General features: G+C 37.9%; 1 protein-coding gene across 3 annotated transcripts in view; it reads right to left on the minus strand.

Moving 5' to 3' along the window:
- Window positions 1-14,408, minus strand: part of OSBPL8 (oxysterol binding protein like 8) — a 143,095-nt gene that overhangs the window by 128,260 nt on the left and 427 nt on the right. The window lies entirely within an intron of this gene.

Here is a 14,408-nt window from a genome sequence, read left to right on the forward strand (position 1 = left end):
GCCCCACACTGCTATCATTCTTTTTTTTTTTTTTTTAAACACTCTGGCCACACCACTCTTTCAGTTCCTAGCAAAAGCCAAGTTCCTTGCTGTTCCAGGATATTCAAACAAAATGTTCTGCCAGAAATATTCTTTTTTCCCTCAGCTCAAGTCACCTTCCTTGGCTCCCCTCCCCCACTAGGTCAGCAAATTCTCATATTGCCCTATATTTCTTGCTCTTAGCACTCCCCACATGATAATTACACAGTGAATTGTGCAAGTGGTAGTCTACTGTCTATTCCCCACCTTCAAACACACAAGCTCAAAGAGGTCACATATCTATTTAGTTCCCACTGAATTTTTAGCCTCCTGCATAGTGACCCACACTCAAATATGTTAAATTAATGGTTTTATAACATTAAATTATTTTGAAACCACAGAAGGAAAAGTATTATTAAGAAGGAAATTGAAGCATTTTTTTACTATCCTCTAATACCTACAAATGAGGAAGCTTCATTACATTCCCCTATTTGGAAATTTAACTAAAGAAAAATAACACCTTCAAAAGGTAAAATGAAATCTTCCTATCACAAGTTCCTGTGCAACAAGACATATAGATTATTATTAACTGCACTAATAAAGTGCTGATACCAAAATGTTATCCACTAATATATAAGTGTATAAGGCAGCCTAAGGTAATTCTTGCACGAAAATTAATTTACACATTAACCTGCATCAAAGAGTACATCCAGGCTTAGCAAAAGTAGTTTTGCTATGTAAGTGGGATGGGGATAGCTGTTGTGGATAATCACAAGTTACATAATATTAATGTAACCAAGAACTAAATGACTTTAGAAACAAATGTTCTATAGATTCTCAACTCCTTTAAAATGGAAAGTATCTGCTGTCTGTAATTTATTCATCAACTCTTTTTCTCTGATGTGCATGCTAAGTCAGCATACCACTAATCTAAGTGGCCAACAGAACACATATATTATGATGTAACCTTAATATAGAATTTATAGCCAAATAAAGCTTAACTCCATTCAGAAGAGTTGTTTTTAGAGGCTATTTTAAGTTGTCATCACACAAAACAATTTTGGGACTTCCTTTTTCTAATCATTTCCTTAACTACCTTGCAAGTGACATTAGGATATCACCCTTTGGTCTGCTTATTTTTAACTAAAAATGGCATTCCTCATTTTGATCCCTAATTAATGAGACTTGGCTCAGAATGACTTCCCACTTTTTCCATAGATCAAATTCATTTCCAAAAGATGTCATCTGCCACCATAGAATGTAGATTTTAAAAATGAGGGAGCATCTGGGTGGCTTGGTTGGTTAAGCATCCGACTCTTAATTTCTACTTCGGTCATGATCTCGGGGTTATGAGATCGAGTCCCACACTAGGCTCTGTGTTGGGCATGGAGCCTGCTTGAAATTCTCTCTCTCCTTCCCTCTGCCCCCTCCCTCTCTTAAAAAAAAGCCATGAGACTGAGCAAACTGAGGAAACACAGAAATATTAGTTCCAAAAGTATTTTTGAGCAACAGTGAGACAATGTCATTGCTGAAATAAATTCAAGATAACTTTGAACACATCAATCATTTCTTAAACATGTAAGTTCTAGTAAATTTAATAATTGGTCCCGTTTCTACTTTGAGCATGATTCATGGACAGGCTTGATCCATGACTTCTGGTTTTCCTGAATAACAGATGCAGTAAAACATAAGCACATTTACTATAAACTAAAGATTAAGAAACAAAACAAGTTTTAGGAAAAAAAAATCTGGTGGTCTACTATAAAAATATGGCTTGTGGAGGTAATATGGTCTACTAAATAGAATGTGAATATAAAATGAGATAGGCCACAGTTCAACTTCTTGCTTGGTCCCTTAGTAGCTACATGACTAAGTTATTTGAACATGGAATCTGTACAGCACGAATAATGTCATTGGTAAAATGAGAATAATACCATCTTCTGAGCTATTTTAGGGATTATATTATATAGTATATTGTCCGATTGGAATTCTAGCCCCTGACTCTTCAAGGACTCCTCAAAAAACCTAAGAGGCTATCTGGTCCAAGCTCTCCATTTTACTAAGACCCATGAGATTAAATGGTTTGCCAAGGTCACACAGCTACTTAGTAGGAAAGACAATACTTTTGGCAGGTTTCTTATTCTCTCAGTGCATCTGTTTACTAAATCACTTGGTGTTTGTAATGTTATGTCCCAAGCTTGTGACAGAGGGTCTCAAAGAGGGTTTCTGAGACAGTAATAAACCAAGACCACTTAAACAACAGTGCTTACAAATATGATACTGGTAATCGCACATTAATAATTTAGTCCTACATATTAAATGTCTCTCTTGGATTTTAAGTCTTTGCTCTTAAAGTTAGGTATTTCAAATTACTGCTAAAATGACTTGATTATTAAAACATAAATTTTCAGTTTCCTTGAAAGGTTCTTTTCTAAGAAAAATATGAACCTTGTCTTAAATCAGGATACTAGGGGAAAAAAATGGTGTTTCTCATTTTTTAAGGATAGTAAACAGTTATAACAAACCAAAAGAGTTACCTACTTTCCTAAAAGTAAAATTAACGCCCATACTTAAGCTAAGAGTTCTTTCTCAAGGATCAAAGCTTAAAACGCAAGCTCTAAAATTAATTCAAGACAATCTCAAAGAATTTTATATTGACTTTCTTACTCAATCCCAAGAGCAGTTTCTTCATATTTTGAATCAAACTAAGAATGGCTTTCAATATGGGACATTAAAAAAAAAAGAGTATCTGAGTGCCTAACTCTGGAGTAGATGCTTCTGGGTTTTGAATTCTGGGTATAAATTACCACAATCAAAGTATTCATCCTCTTTAATTTATCATGTGCGTAACCAAGACACATAATTACACTTCTGCATGCCAATTGAAAAAGGACCTATGACACAATTTTTAATACTTCAAGAGTGATTACCAAAAATGTGGAACTATGGAGATAACTTATTAATATGACAATGAAAAAATTCTTAAGAGAATTCTAAAAAAACATATTTTCTGAATTTAATTAAAATCATAATTTGCGGGCAGCCTGGGTGGCTCAGCGGCTTAGCGCCACCTTTCAGCTCAGGTGGTGATTCTGGAGTCCCGGGATCGAGTCCCACATTGGGCTCCCTGCATGGAGCCTGCTTCTCCCTCTGCCTGTCTCTGCCTCTCTCTCTCTCATGAATAAATAAATATAATAAAATCTTTTTTAAAAATCATAATTAGAGTCGCAAAATGTATTACTGATTAATTTTAACTTTTAAGTTTGAAGAGGCTAATTACGACTACCATGAATTAAGAAGCCCCAAAGATAACGAAATAAAACAAAACTCTACTCATTAAAATACTCAATATGTTAAGTAATCAACCTTCAAATGAATCTCTATTTTTCCTCTATTTTCTTTGTCAATAATGACTATTATTTTTAATTCCTACGGCATGGTAATTAAATTCTTGGGAAAATGAAGATATAAAAACCATAATTTCCCAAACAATCAAACCTTGAGTTTCACAGAATATAAGAAAAGTTCACGGGGCAACCCCAGTGGCGCAGCGGTTTAGCACCGCCTGCAGCCCAGGGATCCTGGAGACCCGGGATCGAGTCCCACATCGGGCCCCTGCATGGAGCCTGCTTCTCTCTCTGCCTGTGTCTCTGCCTCTCTCTCTCTCTCTCTGTGTCTCTATGAATAAATAAATAAAATCTAAAAAAAATAAAAAATAAAATAAAAAAATAAAAAAAAAAATAAGAAAAGTTCACTAATCAGTAAATATATACCTATTGCATTAACGGAATACTTGTAACATTGATTTCCTCTGTATTAGGCAAATAAAGAAACTATCCCAGAATCAATTTATTTTCTAAGCTACTTTAAATTTCAATTAAGAATTTACTAGATAGGTCCTATAATATCTTAAATAATCAGGCCAAATCTGGGGGGTTTAATAAGCCTTCCAAACCACAACCCTTCTGACAGGATTTCAACTACAAAGTAGTCAGCATTTCTTAAATCTGGATTGCAAAAACTTCTGATTGCAGGAGGATTATAACTCTAATCATAGACACACATTCCAGCAGTAAAAATCAGAGCTAAAGAAGAATTACAAAGTCTCTTGAGAGAAGACCTAACAAGATTAATGGGGAAATGCTGCATCACCATAGAAGAGAGGGGAAAGAAACAGATAAATTTACCTGCCCAGAATAATTTACAATTAATCAATGTGGTACCTAAAGATTCAGGAAAGGAGAATGGGAAATAACAAAGAAAACAAACAGGTCAAAGAAATTGTATAAGAATGCTGGGAAATTTTTATGAATATAAAATGAAAGGAGATGAAAACTAAGGCCTTCGGTGAACCAGCTAGGCAATTCAAAGATTTAAAGATTGTAAGGTAGAAAAGGAGGAAAAGAGAAAAATATCAGTAACTGCTGAACCAAAGTAGCTGTAACAAAGCAGAGAAATAAAAAAGAATAGTATCTCACCAACTAGAAACAGTTAAACCAAAAATAAAACAAGTAAAGATATCTCAATAATTGAAATATTACAAGAGCCACATGACAAAGTTAATATGCCATTCTCTGGAGCAAAGTCACTATTTTATGTACAATTCTAAATGGTCTTACTCAGTTTCCAAGTAGCAAAGTAGAAATGGCAAAAGAATCGTAATGACATGTGCAAACTGGGATAGATGACAACAGAAGAGTAATCAGAAAAACTAAAAAGGAAACAAGAATTCAAAAAGAGTACAAGTTTCAGGATTAACTGGCATAAAGATACAAACACCTATATAAATCAATACTTTAGGAACATCACTGTATTTTAACAGTATTATGGTCCTAATTCCTATGAATCAGCCTACATTTTAAAAACAGCTCAAAAAATGAATTAAAAAAATATTTAAATAGCTCTATATATCTTAGGTTTAAGAAGAAGTTAAAAAAGGACTCTAACATAAAATGATAGACTATATATAAAATTTCCTTACAGTTATTCCAACTATCTCATTGAAATAAAAACAATTCACACAAAAAGAAAGAAAACCATAAGAACAAATAAATTTAAAGCTGGAGGCAGGGGCAGAGTGTGTGTGCCTATTTATATACATATACACCGATACACACACACACACACACACATATATGGCTTGATATAACAAGCAGAAAAAACTACATATTTATTATACCCTCTAAGTGATGATAAAGGGTGGGAATCCATATGTCTGACAGGACCCCAAAGAGGCATGACTGCAAACTAAATGATACAGCAAAGAGTGAAAAGAGTAGGGCCAAAAATAGAACTAAATACTACTTGACTTTATAAAGAACTACATTACCCATCATCTCCTATCTCCATCTCCAAGGGGCACCTAAACAAGTGACATTTGCCCCCAGGCAAAAACATACTCTGCTTTTCCCTAAGAAAAATGAATGACTAGAAGACTAAAATCGGATGCGGGCAAAGTAATACTCTTTTCCTCTGGCATTTAGAGGGCCCACAGGCTGGAAGCTAGCTCCTCTCCCTTTTACAATAAAACAATGTTTGCTAACAGATAGGCCCTGCCCTGTACTACCTAACGCTAGCCCCTTAAGTGCTGTGTACAGCTCCTATTCAAAGGAAAAACTAGTAGGGACAACAGTCCAAGGAATAGGGTGAGAGAGAGGGGGAGACCCAGATCAGAAACTTCTAAAACATGAACGGACAACCAGAAAACACCAGGCATGTAAGGAAAACTAAGCCTGAAAAATAATACTTACAAAAACAAACACAGAAAGTGACCAGAGTGGGAAAAAAGGTAATTGAGGAAACACAAGATAATATCTTTTAAAAATCTATTTTACGTATTCTAACACTAAAGACAGTATTAGAACAGAGATGAATGATACAGGAAAAGAAAAAGAGAACAAGAAAATTCATAGATTACCTGCCCCCCAAAATCAACCAAAACAAGTGGAGGGGGGAAATCCCCAGAACACAGAGCAAAGAGAATCAAAAAATATGAAAAGTAAAATCAGACAAAGAGGATCAATCCAAGAGAGAAAACATCTACTCAAATATCTGCCCACTTAAGGACAAATGGACCAAGTGAAGGGAGAAGGATCTCAAAGACGTAATGGATAAGAATTTCCCGGAGTTAGAAGAATCTCACTTAGACAATAAAACCAACTGACTGCCTAGAACAAATAACCAAAACAAAAAATAAAAACCTTTATTCAGACAGAATGAAAAACAGATTATCTTCAAACACACACACACACACACACACACACACACACACACACACAAAACTGAATTAGATGCCACAGGGCTTCTAATCAGCATCCCTGTGGGCTAGAAGACAACCAAGCAATGCTTTCAGAGTTCTAAAAGAAAACTTTTTGAGACCTACAAAACTGTGCCCAGCCAAGCCATCAGTCAAACAGAATGAAGACAACTTGTGCAGACAATAATTCAGAAAGTTTGCCTCTCAAATACCTTTCTCAGGAAGTTATTTTAAGACTCCAGAAAAAAAGATCAAATAAATTTAGAAAAAGATCTATAGTAGAATGGATTCAATTCAAGGGTATAGCAAACGGAGTTCCCAGAGGAGACTTAAAAGCAGCTAGTCCAAACTGAGACAGAACTAAAGGCGACTCCAGAAAAATAAGGAACACAACATAAAGTGCACTATGCTTAAGAGTTGGGGGGAAGGGGAACTATGATAAAGGCATAGAATACAAGTAAAAGGGCGAGTAGAAATACCAAGAAAACAGGAAGTCATGCCGAATTTTTTTTAATTCAATGGCTAGATTTTGAGTTAAGTAAATAAAATCCACTAGACCTCGATGTTATTAAGGGCATGTTTCTTCAGGTGGCCCAAGGGCTGCTTAAAAGAATCTGCAGACATCAAGCTGGGCATACTACCCCGCCCAGCATAACTAATGTTGACATAGTCATAATATTGAAACCAATTATTGGTTTTCATCATTTAGAGAGAACTAGTGGACATGACAGCCGGGGTTAAGAATAGGGGCAGGGGAAAGGGTGTACTGTGTTTAGGCAACAAAAAGTTTGGAAGGAAAAGGAAAGAAAGAAAAAGAATGGAAAATTCAAATAACATCTAAATTGATAAATAGATGGATAGATCAACGTTCAATAGAAAGCAGTGTGTTTCACAAAAACAACAGAACTTCCTTTGTTGCATATTCACGAACAAACCTCCTCCATAAACTCCACCCATCTTCTAAGAGGAGAAACCATTTTTTAAATAAAAATAACGGTCCTCCAGCTTAAAATAATATCTTTCAGGTTAACTCAATTTTTAAGGCAGTAGTTCTCTATCAAGGGCAGTCCTTCCCCACCCCACCCCCGCCCCCCAAGAGGACATTTAACAATGTCTGGAGACATTTTTGGTTGCATAATTAAGAGAAAGTACTACAGATATCTAATGGATAAAGGACCAGGATGCTGCTGTACATTCCACAATGCAGAGTACAGTCACTTATAGCAAAGAATTATACAGCCCAAAATGTCAATAGTGCCAAGTTGGAGAAAACCCCCTTTAAAGGAACGCCTTTTGCTCAGGGATGTCTGGGTGGCTCAGGGGTTGAACCATCTGCCTTCAGGCCCCACCTCATCCCCTGTTGGTACGCATATTCTGGGGCGCTCAACTACCTCTCCTAGGCAGCCCATGCTTACAGTAATTTTACACAATTAAAATTTCTCATTAAAGTTGCAACCTGTTGTGGGTACTCCTCTTTGGTATGTAGCTCTCTTCTACATGGGAATTCAAAGTCGCTAGTTCCTTCCATCCTGTAAGTGCCCTAGGTTCCTTGGACTGTAAAAAGAAGCTGGAGAAAGAACACCTGCTTTTCTGTCCCCTCTACCCAGAAGTGACAACACATCATTTCCATCCACAGTCCACTCATGAAAATCGGTCACATACATGGCCCCATTTCGATGCATGCAGGGATGACAAGGATAGAGGAAAGAATGACAGAAGGGCACTCCTGGCTGAGCAACCACTTGCCAGCCTTCATCATACTACACCAAGAGGGAACATAAAATTTTGGTGGGCACTGAGCTGAATCCGCCACACCCACCCTCTCCCCAACCATTACAGCCTGGTCTCTCCCTTCACAACAGTAGTCTCACAACAAGCTTGTCGGCTCCCACTCTGTTAACATCTATTTCTTTCACCAGGATTATGTGAGATCCTCTAGATCTCTTTCATACTACATAAGAACCACAGGAAACTCACAGGATGCATCTCTGGGCCCCACTCTGCCTCAATACACCATCTTCTCCCCCCTATAGGCATCTGATGTCAGCACCAGACCAGGTACTGGGCAATAAGCTAATACGTGGCTGTGCAGGCTGTGAACTTCGGCAGTCTAGCTTCAGAGCCTGTGCTATTCTGCTTCTTTAGATTTCTATAATAATAGGTAGTAAGAGAGTACTTTCGGGATCATTTTATAAAAAACATCTGTATCTTGCAAAAACATAGTCTAGGAACTATTAAAATTCCCCACTATGATGCACAGCACTATTTTTCTTTACTTCTGGATTGCTGATTTTAAATGTTATTATAGTCGAAATAACAGGCAAAATTATATAAGTAAATCAGAGCTGATCTTCAGAATTCCCTCACCCTACTCTGTACCTACTCTGTCTTACTCTTAGAAAGCATGGATTTTAAAAATTTTAAGAAGTCACCTTAAAATACTATATCTATTATGTTCTTATATTTCCAGTTTAGTCTGGAATTTCCTCATGAGACAGTGGCAATTGAACGCCTAAAGAATTTTCTGCTTTTCTATAAATATTTTCAAGATTTAAAAAATAGGATGTCAGTTAAATACATGTGAAATTCAAAAAAAATTGCAGCAATAGGCATCTTATTACAAAGTATATTTTCATCAAATCATACAGTCGAAGCAGACTCAGAAAGATCATGAAGATCAAGACTTGTCACAAGGGGCAAATGCAAATAAACTACACAAAGCAGTATAATGTGGTAGTTAAAAGGACAGGCTCTTAAATCAAAGCTCAGGTTAAACTTCGAATTCAAATCCTTCCGGTAGGCTCAACACCTGCTTCTTAGCGTGCCTGTGACTTAGGTTTAATCCAAATCCTGGCTCCACTATCTACCACTTAATCTCTCAGTGCCTGAGGTTTAAAACAGGAAAAAAGAGGGGTGCCTGGGTGGCTCAGTGGGTTGAGTGTCCACCTTTGGCCCAGGTCATGATTCCAGGGTCCTGGGATTGAGCCCCATGTCGGGCTCCAAGCTTAGCAAGGAGGCTGCTTCTCCCTCTCCCTCTACCTCTCCTTCCCCTCCTCCTTTCAAATAAATAAAACCTTTAAAAAATTAAAAAAGGAAAAAAATAATCTGATGGGGAGGGGATGCTCATTGTGAGGACTAAATATGATGACATGGCAAATACTTCTAAAATAGGAACTGGTACATAGTTTGTTTTTTGTTTTGTTTTTTTTTTAAAGATGAAGTTTATTTTTTTACTTTTTTATTTTTTTAAAGATTTTATTTATTTATTCATAGAGACACATAGAGAGAGAGAGAGAGAGAGAGGCAGAGACACAGACAGAGGGAGAAGTAGGCTCCATGCAGCGAGCCCCATGTGGGACTTGATCCCAGGTCTCCAGGATCACACCCTGGGCTGCAGGCGGCGCTAAACCGCTGCACCACCGGGGCTGCCCAGGAACTGGTACATAGTAATCAACACATATTAGCTATTATTATCATGACTAACACCACCTACTAAGACACCTTCAGGAGCTATGCCAATCTCCTTCTGAATCTATCACGTTTTTAACAACCCTAATCAAAAAGTTTCGCCTTTTTTATCTGAACAGTCTTCAAGCTCTAAACCATTTCCTCTTTTTTTCAGCTTTTTGTGAACATGGAAGATGATAGATAACTGGCTTCTTTATCTTTTAAGACTCAGGACTCTTTTTAGCCTTTTTTTTTTTTCTTTTTAGCTTTTTAATAATAAAATTCTCTTCCAAATATTATACACAAGACAGACTGCTCCACGGATTATAAACACTACAAAGAGTTCATAAAGTATGATGAAATATTGAGATTCATAAAAGAACAAACAGCCACTGAAGCAAAAACCTTAGATAAAGAAATGATGCAGAAGTCTTATCAGCCTGCTCAAAAAATACTGAATTCTAAATAAAGCACAGCAGGTAGGGATCCTCCACAGTTTATAGTCACTCGAATTATTAAAAACATATAGTGGATACTTTGGGTATTTTTTTTTTCCTTAATAGCAGGAAAATCCTGTTTCTTCAAAAACAATGAATAGATGGCATGATAGGCATGGGCAATTTCTTCAAAAACAAATTCTATAGAAAAGAAAGGCCTAAAGGCTCAGACTTTCAGCCATACACGCCCCCTACTTAAAGCTTTAAATATCTGAGGCATCTAGTATTTTTTGTAGTCTTTAACATTAAAGCAAAACAAGCTTCATTTGCATCAGAAAACATTATGCTTGAAAAAAAATTAAGCATTTAAAATTTTGATACTTACAAATTTAAAGGTATTTTAAAGGGTCAACTTAAAGGTCAAGTAGATATTAGAGTTCATAATTTACCAAAATATTTTTTTAATAATCTAAAGACAAAAATCTATTTTTTTTGAGAGAGAGAGAGAGCACGCGCGAGCGAGCTCACCTGTGTGTGCACATAGAGCAAGCAAGGTGGGGAGGGGCAGAGGAAGAGGGAGAGGGAGAGAGAGAATCCAAGCAGGCTCCACATCCAGCAGAGCCCAATGTGGGGCTCAATCCAAGGACCCTGAGATCATGACCTGAGCAAAATCAAGAGTCAGATGTTTAACCGACTGAGCCACCCAGGTGCCCCTGACAAAGATCTTTTTTAAACAATTTAATGTAAAGTTCTCCTATGTGTTAGATATTGATATAGGCACTTCCACATACATTATGTAGCTTCATTCTCCCAACAACCATATGGGATGATTATCCTCCTTTTACAAATGAGGAAACTAAGGCCCAGCAATTTGCCTAAAGGCACTTGCTTGTATGAGATTTAATCAGAAACCACATTCAAACTTTCTGACCCTCCAGTTTGATGTTCTTGATTGCACTATACCACTGCCACTTCCACAACTCAAATACTTCACAACTAGTTCTTATTCAGGATACCAATCTTTTCAGCTGGCAGAGGCAAGAGTTGTAAGGGGAGAAGAGAAATTATTCATAATGTCATCAAAAAACCTCACTGTGCTTATTAATCCCACATGATTACCCCGTCCAATGTAAATGCTTTCGTTCATGCTCTCTATCCCCTTAAAAGCACCACTCATCTTCAGATACACAGCTTTCAGCAAAACCTGACTCAAGAATTACTTCTCCTAGGGGCCCCTGGGTGGCTCAGGTCATGATCCTGAAGTCCTGAGATCAAGCTCCCCATTGGTCTCCCTGCTCAGCGGAGAGTCGGGTTCTTCTTCCTCACCCTCCCCATCCCTGTTCGCGCGCTCTCTCTCTCTCTCTCTCTCCCTCAAATAAATAAAATCTTAAAAAAAAAAAAAAAAAAACAATTACTTCCCCTAAAAAATTTTCCCAATTAGGAACTGCTCCCTCCCTACCAATCCAACATCCTTCCTTATCTCACTCCTTGTATCTATTCTGGACTACATTATCACACACTCTTCTGTCCTCCTGTCATATACCTGGAACTACATTTTTTTCATTCAGTAACTATTAAGCGTTTGAAGAGTCAATGGTGAACAACAACAACAAAAAGATCATTGCTAAAAAAAAAAAAAAAGATCATTGCTATCATAGACGATTTAACATGATTTGCATCTCTTAAAAAGGTAAAAATAACATGAAGGTATAAGAGTGTGATGTTCTACGATAAAGGATTCCTTCCCAACAAGGTCTCTGAAGAAAGCCTTCTCCTTTGCATACTTGATAACATTTTTCAGGGAGGAAAAATTCCTTCTATCCTGTCTCCCATGTGAGACCTTTAACTTCATGCCTTCAAAGAAATATGAGGAAGTGAGAAACCAAAGTAGAAGGACAGACAGATCTAGGGCACCTAGGTGGCTCAGTTGGTTGAGCATCTGCCTTGGGCTCAGGTCATGATCCCAAGGTCCTGGGACTGAGCCCCACATTGAGGCATTAGGCTCTCTGCTTGGCAGGGAGTCTGTTTCTCCTTTTCCTTCTGCCTGCTGCTCCCCTTGCTAATACTCTGTCAAATAAATAAAATCTTAAAAAGAAAGAAAAAAATCTAAAAATCTTTCAATTTCACACACTAATGTGAAATCTACATCTACACCCTAGTCCAAATATCCCTTCCTGAGTCTCATCCACGAGAAAATACTTTAGACACAATTGGTCCAGTTAAGCCACAACCTGTCCAGCCACATCCATTAACGCATATTCAGAGACTTCAAGTTGCATTTATGGATTACACGTACATCATATTCATAAGAATAAGCCTTCTACTTTTGAATCCCCTGCTGCTCCAAGATCATTGCCATAAATGTGTTCATCTTTATATATTATATCCAAATATAATACTTCAGGTATTGCTATTAGGGAAAGAATTTTCCACAAAATCAGAAAACTACATCTAAGTATCAATCCCTTATTTTGTCACTCATGCTCCAAGTAATCTGCTCTTGAAGGATTATTTATAAACCAAAACACGCTTAAATGTACTTAGAGCAGTGGCTAAAGAAATTCTGTAATTTGTCTTTTAACAAGACTGATCCTTTTGTAATGCAGATTTGGTGAAATCGTCATCGTATCTTTTTTTTTTCTTAAATCAAAACTAAAACATAACTTCATCACACAGAATTGTGTATTTATCCCCACCAGTATACGGGCTTTCAATTTAAAAATGAACAAAGAAACGAGATCTTGCCAAATTCCCCAGTGCCATACATGTGCTGCTGTAAGAAATATATTTGCCTCTAACATGTAAGGATACTCTAACTGAAAAGGGACAACAGCGCGCTTCCCAGATCGGATACTATATTAATATGCAACAAGAGAGAAATAAACCATGACCATTTTTAATTAAACAACCATCTCTAAGCAGCTGTGTACAACGCGCTGTGGCTCAAACGGCTCGCGTGGAATTTGGAATTCGACCGCAACAACCTAATCTCCATAATTAAAGACCTAAAAGGTAGTTCTTGTGTTTCATCTATTCCCTCTCCCGGTACTTTGAGCAGGTACACTGTAGTCGTTCCACACACCGTTGCTATAAAAAAAGGGGGAGGCGGGGGAGATGGAGGGCAAGAAGGACTTGAAACCAGCTGTATTCCTATAAAGGAGAAACTGCATATCCTTATTCTCCTTTCCCCCCAACCTGATTTTATAAAACTAGCATGATCTCGTTTTCACCGCAAGACGGGTTCTAGCTCCAGCAAAGCATTAAAAACTGAACCACAGTCCCGCCGCAGGACAACTTCAAAGGACACCTGATGGAATGAGGAAGATCTAACGGGCAATTCACCCGAGTCCCTTTACCACCCTTGCTTTCCTTGGAGTTCTAAAGGAGGCAAAAAAACCCCAAAACAAACAAAAAACAAAAACAAAAAAACCAACAAACAACAACTTTTAAACGATTATCTGCAAAGATCTAAAGCTGGTACTAACTGGAGGCTAAGTTACAACGATGACAACAACTTTTAAACGATTATCTGCAAAGACCTAAATAAAGTTGGCACTAATTTGAGGCTAAGTTAAAATGATGACAACTTATTTTTTTATAACAACAACTTTTAAACGATTATCTGCAAAGACCTAAAGTTGGCACTAATTTGAGGCTAAGACGATGACAACAACTTTTTTTTTTTTTTTTTTTTGATAACAACTTTTAAAAGATTATCTGCAAAGACCTAAGGCTGGCACTAATTGGAGGCTACGTTTCAGGGAAAGTTCAAAAAAAAAAAAAAAAAAAAAAAAAAAAAACGAACAGTCCTACCCTACGAAGGGTATTCTCGTAAGGAGAAGTCACTCGGGACCTGCAGCACTAGAAAGGCAAAAAACTTCATTAATTCCAATGCAAATATGCTCGACACCATCATCAGGTGGGTAACTCTCCCCATCTGTTTAAGGAGGAGAGCAGATCCTCTGTCATTTCCGACAAGGAAAGGAGAGGAGGGAGGGGAGGGGAGGAGACGGGAGGGGAGAAGAGAAGGGGAGGGGAGTGGAGGGGAGAAGAGGAGGGGAGCGGAGAAGAGGGGAACGGAGAGGAGCATAGAGGAGGGGAGGGAGGAGAGGGGAGCGGAGGGGAGAAAAGAGGAGGGGAGCGGAGAGGAGGGGAGGAGCGGAGGGGAGAAGAGAGAAGAGGAGGGGAGAGGAGGGGAAGGGACGGGAGACGTGGGGAGAGGAGGGGAGGGGAGGGGAGGGAAGCAGCGG

Source organism: Canis lupus, chromosome 15, assembly GCF_011100685.1.
Source record: "Canis lupus familiaris isolate Mischka breed German Shepherd chromosome 15, alternate assembly UU_Cfam_GSD_1.0, whole genome shotgun sequence".
Classification (NCBI taxonomy): domain Eukaryota; kingdom Metazoa; phylum Chordata; class Mammalia; order Carnivora; family Canidae; genus Canis; species Canis lupus.